At 30.8% G+C, this 17263-nt stretch overlaps 1 pseudogene; it reads right to left on the bottom strand.

The window, feature by feature from the left end:
• Positions 1-4150: 4150 nt before the first annotated feature.
• On the bottom strand, positions 4151-14178 carry LOC114368304 (annotated as a pseudogene).
• Positions 14179-17263: the final 3085 nt, after the last annotated feature.

Raw genomic sequence — 17263 nt, forward strand, 5'->3', positions numbered from 1 at the left:
TGACTTTCTTAATTGTACATTCATAAACAATTATTAGATGAATAAGATTTTTGAAATTGAACAAAAAATACAAACATGAGATAATACATAACATTCTTACTTCAATTGTACTATGTGAATAATGAATTGAACAAGAGAAAAGAACTTTTCTTTTGCCATCAATTGTTATAGATCTCGAATCATATGAAACTTTGGCAGCAGTGATTGCTAAGTTAATTAATGTCAAATTTATCAACAAAGTGCAAGTTGAGTAGTAATTAAGATTCAATACAAAAATATTTTATTTTTCTCTCTGCATGTAATTAGGAATTATTCAATTTTTTCCTGAGTCACAGACCATGAGTGTCCCATAACCGACTAGGTCATAAACTAATCTCACATGTGGTTCGTAGCTGCCGCTGACCAAGAGAATTTTGCACACAATGAAAATCGAATAAGGTTCTCTTGCTAGATAGATTGTTTTCACTTATGTCGCAATAAAATTTTACACCGCTAGGTCAACCCTTTGGTTTTAATAATTATACGTTTGAGATTAACCTTTTCTTATTTCTTTTAATATCAATTGAGTTACGTGAGTGTCTTTAGAGAATGACAAATGTAACTTTTTTTTTCTCTATGTATACCATATACTTTTCCTTCTTTTTTTCATGCTAGCACGCCACAAGTTTGTAAAGAAAAACTGCAATACCATCTCATTAAAATTAATAACAAAGGTGATTATAAATAATTAAAAGTAAAATATATGAAAAAAATAAAATAGGATCATAGATTATATTTTGATATAGTAAGTATTTTTCCCATTCAACTTTGTCTACTTTTAATTGGTCACATAAATTTTTGAAAACCTTTTACAATTACCCGTGTAATATATTATAAGCCTATAATGTATATATAATATTTATAGATTATATAATATAATAGTTATGATATATATTATAGGTTTAAATATCAAAATTGGTCCCTGTAAGTTGGAGTTTTTTAACGTTTGATCATTTTTCAGTTTCAGTTCTGGTAAGTTGTCACAATTATAAAAACGTTAATGTAAATGTTATGTTGATGTCATAGGGACTAAAAAATAAATAAAAATTACAAGAATTATAAATAAAATAAAAACATAAAAGGATGAAAAATTAAAACAAAAAACTTGTAGGGACAGAAAATAAAATAAAATACATGGAATAAAAAATACACATATTTATAGACACATAATATTTAAGCCTTAAATATCTTAAATATATTTAATTTAAAATTAATATAAAATTAAAAAAAGAAATAATTAATTAAAAGATTTACTATGGTAAAGTATCCTTAATGTTGTGCATGTTCTTGTTTTCAAATGTTTATGTTTTGCAAAAAAAAAAAAAATTAATGCAAAAGATAATAGCAAATAAGTCTAACAAATTAAATTGTATGTGTTTTCTTTGGCTAACATATAAATGCTATTGCAATGTTTAAAGTGATTAAAGATGTCTAACTTAGTTGGTTGAACATGGTGTGCAAGTGTTGTAAAAATCATCATTTAATATAAAAATTAGTTTCAATTTTATGTGTAAGAATATTAAATTTTTAAAAAATTAGTTTTGTTTATTTGATTGTCAAGAATATGCCATCTACTGAAGTCCCGTCATCTCAAAAAGCATCCACTCCAAATACTTCTCATAATGTTAAACAAAAAAATGATCCAGCTTGGGGACATTGTAAACAAATTGATGAAGGTTATACAAAAGTGACAATGATGTGTATTTATATTGTGAAAAATAGGTTAAGGGAGGTGGTATTAATAGGTTCAAGGCTCACTTGGTTGGACAAAAAGGCCAAGTTGAGGCTTTGCAAGAAGGTTCTTGTTAATGTCCAACATCAAATGAAACAACTACTTGAACAAAATGACAAAAACAAGAAAAGAAAAATGCAAGAACAATTTGAGGAAAGTAATACCTTTAATGAAGACCTTGTAAGAATAGTTGAGGATTTAAGAAGAACTCCAAAATCATCCGTTTCTGCCAAGTCTCAAAAGGGGAAGAACACTCCTCGTGTAGATGACTATTTCATGCCTATAACAACTCCTAGAGCTCAACCAAGCTTGAAGAGTGTCTTGCAAAGTAAGGAAGTTGTAGAAAAGTGTGACAAAGCCATTGCAAAATGGATGATAGATGCTTCAGTGTCATTTAATGTAGTTAACTCAACATTTTATCAACCTATGATTGATGCTATTAGTAGCATGGGTCTAGGGTATAAATGCCCAAATTTTTAGAGAATTTTTGGTCCATTATTAAATAAATGGGTTGATGAAGTGACGAAGTTTGTCAAAAGTTATCGAGAAGTTTGGAAGGAAACTGGATGTACTCTAATGGTTAATGGGTGGACCATCCACTCTAAGAGAACTCTCATTAATTTTCTTGTTTATTGTCTTAAAGGGACTATTTTCATAAGGTATGTTGATGCTTCATGTACTTCTAAAACTATTGAAATGTTGTTTAAGCTTTTCAAGGAGATGGTGTTACATGTTGGAGCAAAAAATGTTGCTCACATTGTGATGGATAATGCTGCAAATTATGTTGTTGTTTGCAGGTTATTGGAAAAAAGAGTTTCCTAAGTTATATTGGTTTCCTTGTGTTGCTCACTACATTAATTTGATGTTGCAAGACTTTTAGAAGTTTGAGGAAGTAATTGAGGTTGTTTCACATGCTTCAAAAATTACCAAGTACATATATAATCGTTGTTTCACATTATTGTTGATGAGACAACATACAAGTGGAAGGGATATACTTTGTCTAACTCTAACTCGATTTTCCACAAATTTCATTGTCTTGCAAAGCATATTGGGCCAGAAGGATGCATTGAGAGCTACAATGGCATTAGGGACTGGGCAGGCTCAACTTATGCCAAGGACTTCAAGGCTGAAAAATTTGTGGAACAAATCTTGGACTCTGGGTTTTGGAAACAGTGTGTTGATATTGTGAAGCTTATAGAGCCATTGATTCGTGTGTTACGTATTGTTGATAATGAAGATAAACCTACTATGGGTTTTCTTTACTAGGCTATGTATAAAGCTAGAGATGAGATGGTTAGGAGGTTTCAGAGAAATAAGATGAGAGTATAGCCTTACTTGGTGGTCCTTGATAGGTGTTGGGATCATAACTTCACAAAGATATACATGCAACTGGTTATTGGTTAAATCCACCTTGTAGATTCAATGTTGAAGAATTTGATAAGCATAAGAACACCCAACCTAGCATTTTGGAACCCATTAATAGGTATACACATGAAGATCCTGAGTTGCAAGATAAATTAAATGAAGGCATGAGGATATACAAAAATACTAAAGGAGATTTTGCAAGACGAGCGACTGTACGTGAACAGAACACGATTATGCCAGGTAATTTTAGTGTTTGATACTATGATAACATTATTTACTTGTGATTTATTTTAATTAGTCATAATATATTCATTATATTGATTTATTTCTTTATATGTAATTTTCTAGATCAATGGTGAGATTGTTATGGATGCAGTGCTCCATATTTGCAAAAGTTGACTATTTGTGTTTTAAGTTAAACTTGTAGTGCTTCGGGTTGTGAAAGAAATTGAAGTGTATTTGAACATATTCATTCTCATAAAAGGAATAGGTTAGAGCATTAAGATCTTAATGACCTTGTTTATGTTCGTTACAATTTAAGGTTATAATAAAGGTATTATTATATTGATTGTTTATCTATTTTGCTTGGATTTTTTTATTGTTGATATATAAACATTTTTTCGGATTTCATAACATTGGTTTAAAGAAGTGAACAAAAACAATATAATCTCTTTTTCATTGGTAAGAGACAAAATAGAGTGAGAAAAAAAATACAATTAATGAAAAACAAACAATTATTATACAATCATTCAAGATTTTCATTTATTTCTTTACAAAGGTAAAGATTTATCACTTTCTAAGTATTTTTTATGCAAATGCCTCTAAAATTTTTAAACTCTTTTCTTTTCACCATAATTACTTGATGATATATATTTAATGAAATTGGGAAAATAATTACTATTAATTTACCGGCCACTTCCAACCCTACAGACCAATGTATGCATGTACTTTTTTTTTATATTCATAACATTTATTGTATTCAACATTAGGTCAAACTAAGGTTTCCATATCTCGTCATTCTCCATCAAATAGTGATCTACGATTGAAGACTAAAACTTTATTCTTATCTTCAGGCCCACTAAAATTCACACCCACCTGACTACCATTGCATAAAGTAGGGACCAACTTATCTAAGATAGCCAATGCATGTGCGACCTCCAGTGATAGAAATAAGCCCTCTAATTTGCTTAATCTTTCGTACTCTACAAATTATATATATCAAAAAATTAACCGTTATAGATAGTTGGAGCAATTTTCACAACTTAAATGAAAAAAAAAGTTCCTATCTGGCGTACCATCAAAAGCTTTGATCATTTGCAACACAAACTTCTGCACACCTATTTTCTTTAAGATAGTTAACTCTGGACCAACTCATGGATACTCCATCCTGCGAGTTAAAAGATAATCAAAGCCTATTTCAATAATTCAATTGGTGAGGTATAACTTGCAGAAGAAAATAATTAATTATATTTCCTTTGGCTATGAATCTTTTTGGCTTCTCAATGAGAATAACGTGCACTTCATGTCTTCAAAACAATGCTTTTAAACTTCCAATTTCTTAGTATTTTAATTTTACCATCTCACTGCTTATTCAGCTGTAGTAATTGGTCACCATTATATTTTGCTTCCTAATAGTCAAAAAAATTGATTCTTTTTCCACAAGAACGCATTAATATTACCCTATCGCATATCTGTATTTAAAAAAAAATAAAGAATATTAGTTAATATAAGATAAAAGAACATATAATATGTATGCATTTATTAAAAACAAGTGTATCCTTTTATATCCTAATTAATGTTGATGTTATCATTAATGAATTTGCATCTCGCAATGTCCAAATAAATTACGCTTAGTTTATGATCATTTTAAGTTTTTTTTTTGTTTTGCAGGTGATAAACGAAAATTTTATGAGTAAGAAAAATGTTTTTTCGATGGTAGACACTAGTTATATATAGAAGAAAATTAAAACAAAAATGTAATGTTTCTTTTTTATATTTGATAAACCTATGTTATTCACTTAATTTATTAAGAAATGTAATTTTTAATGAAATACATATCTATTGCTTTTAGAATATATATTTATATTTAGAATACTTGTATATGAAATAAAATTTTATTTATTGTTCCGTCTCAAACCTATAAAATTGTTAACATCAACCTTGTGTATAAACTCCCATGTGGAGAGCTAGGAAGAGATATTGATGACATAACATGATAAAAAAAGAGATATAATAAAATAAGATGTGTCTACTACGTGTTTGTATCGTAGATGTGTATATATTTATGTATCATCATTCATATATTTGGAAAATAATAAGCCACTGAATACCAAGGCTTTAGTTGACATATAAAGAAAAATAAAAAGATAAATCTAAATATCATCGATAAAATGATGAGATAGGAGAGAAGGAGTTGGAGATAAATAATAAATGTTAGAATAGTGATATTTGGAATATTTTGGATATCCAATTGAAACTTTTTATATGTGTTTATCTTTCTCTCACATCAAATATTTATTACATTTATCACTTTCTTATATTATTTTTTAAGTGTATAATAGCACATTAGAGAGAAATTATTAGGTGGTTTAGGACCACCACATCATTCATGTTCTCAACCAATAATTATGTGACACATAAATAACTTTGTATTTTAAGTTGATTAATGTTAGGTTTGGACGACCATGCGTCTCATCCACTTTAGATTTTGATGTATAACATAAGTATAAATTATTGATATTTTAATGAGGTTTTGATAAGTGGACATGATTATTAGGTTAAAAGAATTTATAAATACCATCCACAACTATAGAGAGTATGTTCTATTTTAACCTAGAGTTCAACACGTTATATTCAGTGAGCATCCAATCTTGTGCATAACAGCATAACATACTATCATAAGGTAAACTCGTGCTTTTCGTCTTAAAGACTAAGTATCACAAAAAAGGGAAGTGCAAATGTACTGTTTTATTCAAATTCCATTTGTCTATATTACATTTGAATTCAAGAAAATGACAACATAGAAGAGACTAGAAGGCCTCCGTGGAATATTCCTTGGAAGGTTGCTTTTAGGAAGGTCAAAAAGCACATGGCGTTGTTTGTACCTTGTACAAAATCTTCGTCATTTAGAGCGTGACACGTTGACCAATTCCTTTATGTGAGACAATGGTTCCTTCAAGATAAAGACGCAGATCCCACAATAGATACTTTACTGAAATCTATAAAAGGATGTCTCCCTCAATGAAGTAATTGAGAAAAAAGGTGAAAAGAAAAAGAACAAGATCACAATAAATATTGAGAAAGTGAAACTCTTCTAAAAACACTACATGTTCTACACTGTTATTATTCTTTACGAAGTAAAGTAGTTTGTATCTATGCTTAATTGTACATTCACTCTTTGAGTGTTAAAAATACTTGTATTCAATCAAGCATTTGTTTGTGAAAGTCAGAAGTGACTTAGTGTTAAAAAATACTTGGGTTTTTAGATTTAGGGGGAGTTTAAGAAAATACCAGAAGTGGTGTTATAAATAATTGTAAAGTCACGAGTAGTGGCGAGTTAGAATACTTGTTTTGTAATTAGTTTTTGATTAGTGGAACCATTTACTAGTGAGTAAAGGAGAACTGGACGTAGTTCAGGTTAAGCGAACCAGTATAAGCCAAGTGTTTCTACTTCTCTCCATATAGTTTTATAGAGTATTCTTATTATATTTTCTAACATCATTTTACATCAAGTGCTTATTAGAAAAACGGTTTTAACAACCTTTTATTTGTCACTGGATGACCACTCTGTTCTTTATTACATATTTTTTATCCACAACGGACAACTAGTGTTTATCTTCGTATTATCCATACTATTCTGGTTATTGTGAAAAGTTTTTATTTTTGATATACACATTATTCAACCTCTCCCCTCCTTTAGTGTGTTTCTTGTCATTTCAATTAAGATCCCTTAAATAACATAATTAATTATTGTTAGGTAGTTACTGAATATAACTTTAATTTAGTGAATATATTTTTTTATTTTTCACGTATCACATAATTATTGGTCAAAATCATAAATGATGTGGTAATTTTGGACCACTTAATAATTTTTTCATGAAGTTGTGCATTTAACATTTCCTAAATGTTAATTGTGAATGTATGAATACATGATTTTGATGATGCCAAAGAATAATCAAACAAGGTTGCTTTCAAGATTACTTCAACAAACAAACATTATTTCAGGATTAATTCAAGATCAAGCTTTTGCCTCAAAACAAAGTATTTCGAAGAGATCAAGGCTCTGGTAATCGATTATCAGGCAGTGTAATCGATTACCAGAAGACAATTTTGAAAAACAGCTTTTAAAAAAGGTTTTGAATTTGAATTTTGAATCATGTAATCGATTGCCAGATGTTTGTAATCGATTACCAGCAACGACACTTCAGAAAACACTTTGAAAAGTCATGACCCTTCAAAATATAACTGTGTAATCAATTACCAGAAACCTGTAATCTATTACCAAATGTGTGTCTGACTTCGTCTCTTCAAACCATTTTGAAAAGGCATGAAGGACCTATATATATGTGTCTGACTTCAAAAAGTAAGAGAGAGATATTCTAAGAGAACTTAATTGCCAAATGCTCTCCCAACAACTATTGGGCAAACACTTGCAAATCTATTGAGAATTCATCCAGGAACTTGAGATTCCTCCTTTTTTATGAAGAGATTTAAAGGAAATCAAAGGAGATTAAATATCAATCCAAAAAAGAAAGGGAAAAATTCCTCCTTAGCCCTAAAATGCTATGAATGCGATCAACCTAGGCACTTGAGATTCGATTGTCCTGTCTTTAAAAGAAGAATGGAAAAATTTGACAAGAGAAATTTCAAAGAAAAGAAAGCATACATCACTTGGGAAGATAATGACGTGGATTCTGCAAGTGATTCAGAAAATGAAATCATAAATCTGGGTCTCATGGCCAAAGACTATGAAAGCGGAGAAGAGGTAATGTCTTCTAACTATGACTTATCTATTTCTTTTGATGAACCCCAAGATGCATTCAATGATTTGCATGAAGAATCTGTCAAACTTGCCAAATTAGTTTCATATTCTAAGAAAACAATTTCAAGTTTAGAAAAGGAAATTTTGAAATTAAATATAGAGTTAGAAAATCTTAAATCTAAAGTTAAAATTTTAAAATCAGTAGATAAAAATCAATCTTCTACAAAATGCTTAATACAAGAAAACAATAAAGCATCTCATTCATGTGAATGTTGTGATAAATTAAAAGAAGAAAATGAAGATTTAAAAATTGCTCTTGTCAAATTTACTCTTGGTAAAAATAATTTAGATATTATATTTGGAAAACAAAGATGTGTTTTTGATAAAACTGGATTCGGATATAATCCTGAAAATCAACAAAAGATGCATAAAAATTTCTTTGTCTCCACTCAAAAGGCTAGTTCTCCCTTGTTAACATGCTTTTATTATGGTAAGAATGATCATAGTACATCAACAATTTATATTAGAAAGAATGGTAGTACCATTGGAAAAATGGTACAGGTTCCAAAAGGATCCTTACTCAAAACTAACATACAAGGACCCAAGAAAATTTGGGTACCAAAATCAAAATATGATTATATGAATGATGGACTCCTTGAAGCAAAGTTGATACATTGATAGCGGCTGCTCCAAACACATGGCAGGAGATGCATCAAAGTTTATTCATATTTCTCTAAAAAATAGTGAACATGTGATCTATGGAGACAACAACAAAGGTAAAATTGTTGGAGTTGAAAAAATAGGTATGAATCCCTCCACCTCCATAGAAAATGTTTTACTTATTGATGGTTTTAAGAATAATTTATTAAGTATTTATCAATTATGTGAAAAGGTCTTTTTATATCATTTGATTCTCATATATTCCAACAAGTGGTAACATTTTCTTTTGGGCCAACAAATGATACTTTGAATGGTATGGCATGTTCTACTCTTTTAATTCATTATAAATTGCTAAATATTTTTCTCTTCTCTGCTCATGATTTGTTTTTGATGTTGACAAAGGGGGAGAGATAGATAAAAGATAATATAGTAAGGGAAATTATCTATTCTTTATGAGACAACTTTTTATATATGAAATCTATGAAATCTTCAACTGTTTCATATAAGCAATCATTGCAAAATCAAGGGGGAGTAAAGTATACAGATAGATATTCTTTTGTTTTTACTCCTAACCTACAAATGGTTTTCATCATCAAAAAATGGGGAGAATGTGAATCGTGCAGGTTTTGATGATGCTGAAAAGAATTTACTTGATAATGATTGTCATCATCAAAAAGGGGGAGAATGTGAATAATGCAGGTTTTGATGATGCTGAAAAGAATTTACTTGATAATGATTGTCATCATCAAAAAGGGGGAGAATGCGAATGTATGAATACATGATTTTGACGATGCCAAAGAATAATCAAGTAAGGTTGCTTTCAAGATTACTTCAACAAACATTCAAAGGTTAAGCATTGCTTTAAGATTAATACAAGGTTGCTTCAATAAACAAGCATTGCTTCAAGATTAATTCAAGATCAAGTTTTTGCCTCAAAACAAAGTGTTTCCAAGAGATCAAAGCTCTGGTAATCGATTACTAGGCAGTGTAATCGATTACCAGAAGACAATTTTGAAAAACAACTTTTAAAAAGGGTTTTGAATTTGAATTTTGAATCATGTAATCGATTACCAAATGTTTGTAATTGATTACCAACAACGACACTTCAGAAAATACTTTGAAAAGTCATGACCCTTCAAAATATAATTGTGTAATCGATTAATAGAAACCTGTAATCGATTACCAAATGTCTGTCTGACTTCATCTCTTCAAACCATTTTGAAAAGGCATGAAGAGCCTATATATATGTGTGTCTGACTTCAAAAAGTAAGAGAGAGATATTCTAAGAGAACTTAATTGCCAAATGCTCTCTCAACAACTCTTGGGCAAACACTTACAAATTTATTGAGGATTCATCCAGGAACTTCAAATTGTATTATCATATCTAAAAGAGAGAAATTCCTTTAGGAACTTAAATTTGTATCATTCACTCTAAAGGAGAAAAATCTTTCCGTTCATCTCAAAAAATTAGTTGTAATCAAGAGACTGGTTATCTCTTGGATTGTGAGAATCTTGAACACAAGGGTGAGGGATCCCAAGGTGTGTTCAAAGTCTATAAAGGATTTACAGAGATAGTGGAAAATCTCAAGTGGGTTGTTTGAGGACTGGACGTAGGCACGAGAAGTGGCCGAACCAGTATAAATCGAGTTTGCAATTCTCTCTTCCCTTATCTTATTTATTTTATTGCAATCAATTTTTTCTTGCACGTTTAAAGAACATTATTAAATTAATTGTTGCTTCTTATTCTGCATTTTGAGCCTATCATTTAAAAGGGGTTAAAAGTTTGTTAGTGAGAAATTTTGTAAGACTTAATTCACCCCCCCTCTTAAGTTATTGAGGCCACTTGTCCAACATTATTGATGTGTATGAAAGTAACATAGTGGTATAGTTAAACAAAATTTAATTCTCCAAAATGGCTTAATTACTTATCCAACTATGATTGAATGTGGTTCAATAACTTGCCCATCGTCATCCTGCAGTAAATAACTCATGGACCCATGGTAAATACCGACTTCACCCATGGTCAACTTTGAAGAATGTCTTCCACTCTCCAACCCTAAACCACCTGTCTCAACTCTAATAAGCCTTACATCACTGTGAGCTATGAACTCATGGAAGAGGCCTATAGCGTTTGACCCAATCCCTACGCAGGTGACAAGAACATCTCTGGCTTCCTTCCCCATTTTTCCAATGCTTGAATCCTTGTTTCTTTCCCTGTCATCGACTGAAACTTGCGAACCATGGTCAAACATGGATGTGGTCCCACTACTGAACCTGTAAAGTGGTACATGTTTTCCAAATCCCTTACCTAATAGTGAAATGCCTCAGATGATGTATCTTTGAAGCCTCTATCAACACCTTCAACTTATACATGCATTAAATTATCATCCATAAATTGAGACTTTTACCAAAAGGGTGTAATTTTTTTTTTTTGGGTTTTTCATTTTGGGGTAGATTTTAAATTATTACCGAAAACAAGATAGATCGTTATGACTTATGTGTTAGAAATCGTAGCATTTGTTATCACTTATTATTTTTTTAACAAAAGTTGTCATAATTTTTATGACTTTAGTTTAATTTTTTTATTTACAACTTTAAAATCGTATATGTTTTTTTTACTTACAACTTTGAAGTCATAAGTTTAGTTCTTTTTTTACGACTTTGAAGTCGTATTTTTTATTTTTATTTTTTTATGTTTAAAGTTTTTTGTTTTAGGATTTTTTATTTACTTGTATTTTCTTTTGTTTTGTTTTCAATTTTTTTAAAAAATTGTAAATAATTTTTTTATTATTACTTGTTATTAGTTTTATTTAATATCTTTTATATATATATATGAGATGTATCAAATGAGAAAATTTGGTAACTTAGATCAAAACTTTAATTTTTAATACATAACATTTACCCACCTAACACTACTACCGAAAAAACTTTTTATATTAGTTGTACAACCTATGCCTATGCAAGCAACATAAAAGTAAAATTTTTTAAATTAGTTGTTAACCAATCTTAAAAGTTAACTTTTTAGATCAATTCTGTAAGTGATCGATATAAAAAGTAACTATTCAAATCAGTTAAGAAAAATAAACATGATGTATTAAGAATTGGGATTTTAATCTCAACCATCAATTTTTTTAATCATAATCTAACGGTTAAAATCATTTTTTCTCATTTGAAATATTTCTCTCTCTCTCTCACCCACACACATATTATATGAGGAGAGATCAAATTATATCGGAGTAACTTTGACAATTATTACATCATTTTATAACTTTCAACTAAATAATATTTTCCTATAACTCACAGTTGGATTGAAAGTTCCTTTCATATAAATCACATATTCAAAATTTCATATTAGTCTAAAATTATTTGCTACCTTTTTCATATAAATTAAAATCAGCATCATATACACATTTTAAAATATACTAAAATATGAATCATTTAATTACCTTCTTATTATTGTTTAACTTTGACAAAATTTGACAGAAATGATCTTGCTAATAAGTAGATATAATTCAACAATTGGATAAATAAAAATCACATTCTATATCAAATTATAAAAATAATGTAATAATTATCAAAGTTACACTAATGTAATTTTATCTAATAAAAGTATGAGTGTTGTATCTATGTGAGTAAAAATAATGTAATAATGGTCGAAGTTATACCAGTGTAACTCTATCTAATAAAAGTATGAGTGTTGTATGTGTGTGAGCAGTTCTCCTCGAATACTTCTGTTAACATATCCAAAAAGTATCCATTTTTTTCTAGGATATGGTAGATACTTCTAGTACATATTTGAATAGTATCCCAAAAACTTGCCTAAAAGCTTTTTATGTTCATCCTCATGCTCTGATAGGAATGACTACAAAAAGATATATACATTTATCTCATTCTAATAAGGCGAATAAAGACTCAAATTCATGACTGATTCGACGTGAGACTCGTAACCAACCCCTTGGAACTACTCACCATGATATATGTGTAATGATAAGATTTCTCTTAATTTGAGAAGCAGACGTGCTCATTTTGTTGAAGGTGGATTTCAATTTGAAATACTTCCAATTTAATGGAAAATTTGTTTCTAATTAATATGGTTCATTTTTATGATTAAATTCAACTCATTATCAATTTGAGTTCTGTGATGGTCAGAACTTTTAACTATGTTTCACTTTGTTTGGATTACCAAACCGGTTTTCCTTTTAGTATACAAACATCATCGAGTATGAATGACATAGTTAGGGTTTGGAAAACAAAATTAGAATAAGGATTGCGATGGTGACACTAAACTAAGGAGTGATTTTAATCAAATAGCAATGGCGAGAGATTGGTTTTCTAGGCCGCTTTTTAACTTCTATTTTTTGTGATCTGAATAATATGTTTTGATTTTTTTGACATGTTTAGATCGCTTTATAAGTTTCACATACAAAAGAATAACATGTAGATGAATTGAAAGATCTAGAAAGAATATATTATATTACATATACCTGAGCTCCTAACAACTTGATCAACCGCACCTTTGAAGATTGTCTATCCTTGTCTTTGGAAGCCATGAAGATGGTGCACTGCAAAGCAAGTTTTGCGCATGCTGCAGCTGTGGCAAGGCCATGTTGTCCCGAACCAGTGGCGGTGACAACCCACGCGCTTAGCTATCATGGCTTGTGCAAGAGCATTGTTCATCTTGTGAGAGCCACTATGGTTGAGATTCTCTCTTTAAGTATATGTCAATGCCAAGCCATTTCCCGTTATTATTCTTGCTCTTGTAATACTCCAACATTCGCTCAGATACAGAGGCGTCTCTCTCCCAACATAGTCTCTTAATGCCACCACTAGCTCTGCCTGTAGGAAAATTCAAATATTTGTTGGAATTGACAACACTTAGTATTCAAGGTTTTAATTAAATATTTAAAGATTATGTCTGTTCAATATATATAGTAATGGCAATAAATTTGTTGAGTCTATTATTATTTATGTATTGAACACTTTTAATGTCAAGTAGTTTAATTTTAGTAGCAAGAAAAAGAAGTCTTGAGTTGGAATTCTGGACATGCACATGCATTATATAAGAGTAAAAGAATTAACCTGAAAAACATCATCATGGAGGGCCTTATTGAACTCAGCTTCAAGCTGGCTCGAACACGCTACAAGTGTCTAAGGTATTGAATGAACTTTCTAGAAGTGGCGATGGGAAGGTCTTTCTTCTTGACAATTTTCATGGCCTTTCTTTGTGGAGGATGCAGGCGTGGGTACATAGGTAAAGGTGAACTCTAGAACCTTAATTTTAAAGTTATTTTGAGTCACCACCGAGTTGGCGCGCAATTTGGGCGCTCCTTTGTCATCTATGAACTGCCTTAGTTCTGGAATGGAGGCTAAAATTTGCCCCTTGCAATTTGCATGCTATCATCTTGTGTTTTTGTGAGTGAGAAATTAGAAAGATATTTGTGTGTTTGTGACCATGTCTCCTAATAGGTCACATTTATAGAGGTTGGGTTGGATGATATTACTTCTTTTTAAATTTTCAACAAATCTTTTTAAAAATTAATATTTCACTTTCACTAACAAATTGCCATTTTTTAAAGTGGATTGACCTTGACCCAATTTATCCTAGAACTTTTTGACCGTGTCTTCTTTTGTTTTTAATTTTTTTTGGGATATGCTAGGTGCACCCAGCAATATTGCTGGTGCACCCAGCAATTTATTGAAAGGTCAATTTTGCCCTTCATTTAAAAACATAAAAAGCTTTTTCCCTCTTTGGAAGCATTCTGTATTCTCTTCCGCGAAAAAGCTTTTCTCCTCTCTTCTCTCTTCCGCGAAAGCAAGCTTCCTTGGTGGTCTTCTTCTCCGCCTTCATCTTCTCCGCAAGGCTTCTCTCTTCCATTTGCATTCGAGGTAGGTGGCCTTCTTCTTAGCTTTCCTTTTGTTTTGCACTGTATGTGTAGCATTTAGGGTAGGTTAGTTGAACCTTAGGGTGGATGAACCTTAGGGTAGAGGACGCCGGAAAAAATGGTGAAAGCTTGGTGACGGTGAGCCTTCCGGAAGACCCGTTAGGGGTTCTTCCTGAACTTCCGAAAGAAGATCTTCCAGAAGATTTCCGGAAGAAGGGTTTTTCCGGAAGTAATGAAATGACTTCCGGAAGAACAGGTCTTCCGGAAAGCTCTCGGAACACCTCTTCCGGAATGTTTCCGGAAGATGTACTTCTTCCGGAAACATTCCGGAAGAGGGTTCTTCCGGATGACCTTTCAGTGGTTCCGGAAGCACTTTCCGGAAGACCCTTCTTCTGGAATGTTTCCGGAAGAAGTACTTCTTCCGAAAGTTTTTTTTTTTAAAAAAATATTGTTTTTGTTAATTGTTTTAGTTTATTTTTTATATCATTTTAGTTGACTAATTTACTAATTATTTAATTTTAAATTACTTATGTATTATTTTATAAATAAAGTAGTTTATTTGCATAAATAAAGTTGCGTATGTTTGGAAATATTTTTTTCCCATTATTGTTTTATTTGTATATATAATTTTAGTTGTGTATGTTTACTAATTATATATTTTGAAAGTAGTTGTTTTTTTTTGTCTATAAATAAATTTTTTTTATTTTATTATAAATAAAGTTGTTTAATTGATTATAAATGAAGTATTTTTTTTTAAAAATGAAGTTGTTTAATTTTTTTTTAAATTAGGTTGTGGATGTTTAGTAATGAATTATTTTTATATTAGTTGTGTTTTTTTTTATAAATGAAGTTGTTTATTTTTTTTTTAAAAAATTAACTTGTGGATGTTTACTAAGTAATTTAGTTGTGTTTTTTTTTTAGAAATGAAGTTTCTTATTTTTTTTTAAATTAAGAGTTGGATGTTTACTAATTAATTTTTTTTACATTAGTTGAGTTTTTTTTATAAATGAAGTTGTTTAATTTTTTTTTAAAAATTAAGTTGTGGATGTTTAGTAATGAATTATTTTTATATTAGCTGTGTTTTTTTTTTTATAAATGAAGTTGTTTATTTTTTTTTTAAAAAAATTAACTTGTGGATGTTTACTAAGTAATTTAGTTATGTTTTTTTTAGAAATGAAGTTTCTTATTTTTTTTTTAAATTAAAAGTTGGATGTTTACTAATTAATTTTTTTTTACATTAGTTGTGTTTTTTTTATAAATGAAGTTGTTTAATTTTTTTTAAAAATTAAGTTGTGGATGTTTAGTAATGAATTATTTTTATATTAGTTGCGTTTTTTTTTTATAAATTAAGTTGTTTATTTTTTTTAAAAAAAATTAACTTGTGGATGTTTACTAAATAATTTAGTTGTGTTTTTTTTTATAAATGAAGTTGTTTAATTTTTTTTTTAAATTAAGTTGTGCATGTTTATTAATATTTTTTTTTACATTAGTTGTGTTTTTTTTTATAAATGAAGTTGCTTAATTTTTTTCTAAAATTACGTTGTGTATGTTTTAAAATAATTTGATTTAAGTTAGTCTTATTTGTTTATAAATAAAGTTGTTTTTTTATAAAGAAAATTGTGTATATTTTGACCGAAAAAAATACGTGTTCGACATGATTTACATATCATGGCTAGAACACGAGGTTTAGGTCGTGCCATAGGTAGAGATAGACCTGCTGACGAGGATGCTGGCGATGTTCCCAAGAGGCGTAGGCCTACTGCCTCAGCCCGTACGTAGGCTACGCGTTCATCAGATGACTACGGAGGGACGTGATATGGCTGAGGACGTCGCTGACATGATTGAAGATGTCCCTGAGCAGCCTACGGAGGCACCTGAGATGCGTGCGGACGCACAGGGTGCTGATAGTGGTGAGGGGTCAGATGTTGATGATGCTGCTGAGGGATTCCCTGGTGGTCCACGTGACCCGTCAGTGCTCACATCATTTTCCGAGCATGTTGCACATGCCGTTTGGAGTGGACAGGTATTTTAATTTGTTAATTATTTGTCATTGTTGATTTATTTGTTTATTATTAATTTTTTTTAATAATTGTATAATTTGTACTTCAAATCAGGAACGTCCTGATTTGAAGTTAGTGTCACATGGGAGGAAGGTGACACTGATTGGGAGGCCAGTGCCTGAGATTGAAGGCCTGGTGGCTGCCACAGGATTAAGTCCACTGATAGATTGTTCAGTTATTACTGGCGATCCTGGACTTATATCCGCATTTGTGGAGAGGTGGCACAGTGAGACTAGCACCTTCCACCTTCCTGTAGGAGAGCTGACGATCACATTAGATGATGTGTCGTCCATCCTACATTTGCCCATCACTGGCGCCTTGCACAGTTTCCACGCTCTTTCTACGGAGGAGGCCAGATTCTTCCTTATGGAGTTGCTGGAAGTGTCTGCCGAGGAGGCCAGAGCCGAGACAACACTCACACGTGGAGCATATGTACGATTAGGATGGGTTCGTGACATTTATGAGACCAGATGTCAGGCCCGGCAGTGGATTGTCGCAGCTCGCGCTTATCTGCTGCACCTTGTCGGTTGTACTCTTTTTGCTA

This window comes from Glycine soja, chromosome 9, assembly GCF_004193775.1.
Source record: "Glycine soja cultivar W05 chromosome 9, ASM419377v2, whole genome shotgun sequence".
In the NCBI taxonomy this organism is placed as follows: Eukaryota; Viridiplantae; Streptophyta; class Magnoliopsida; order Fabales; family Fabaceae; genus Glycine; species Glycine soja.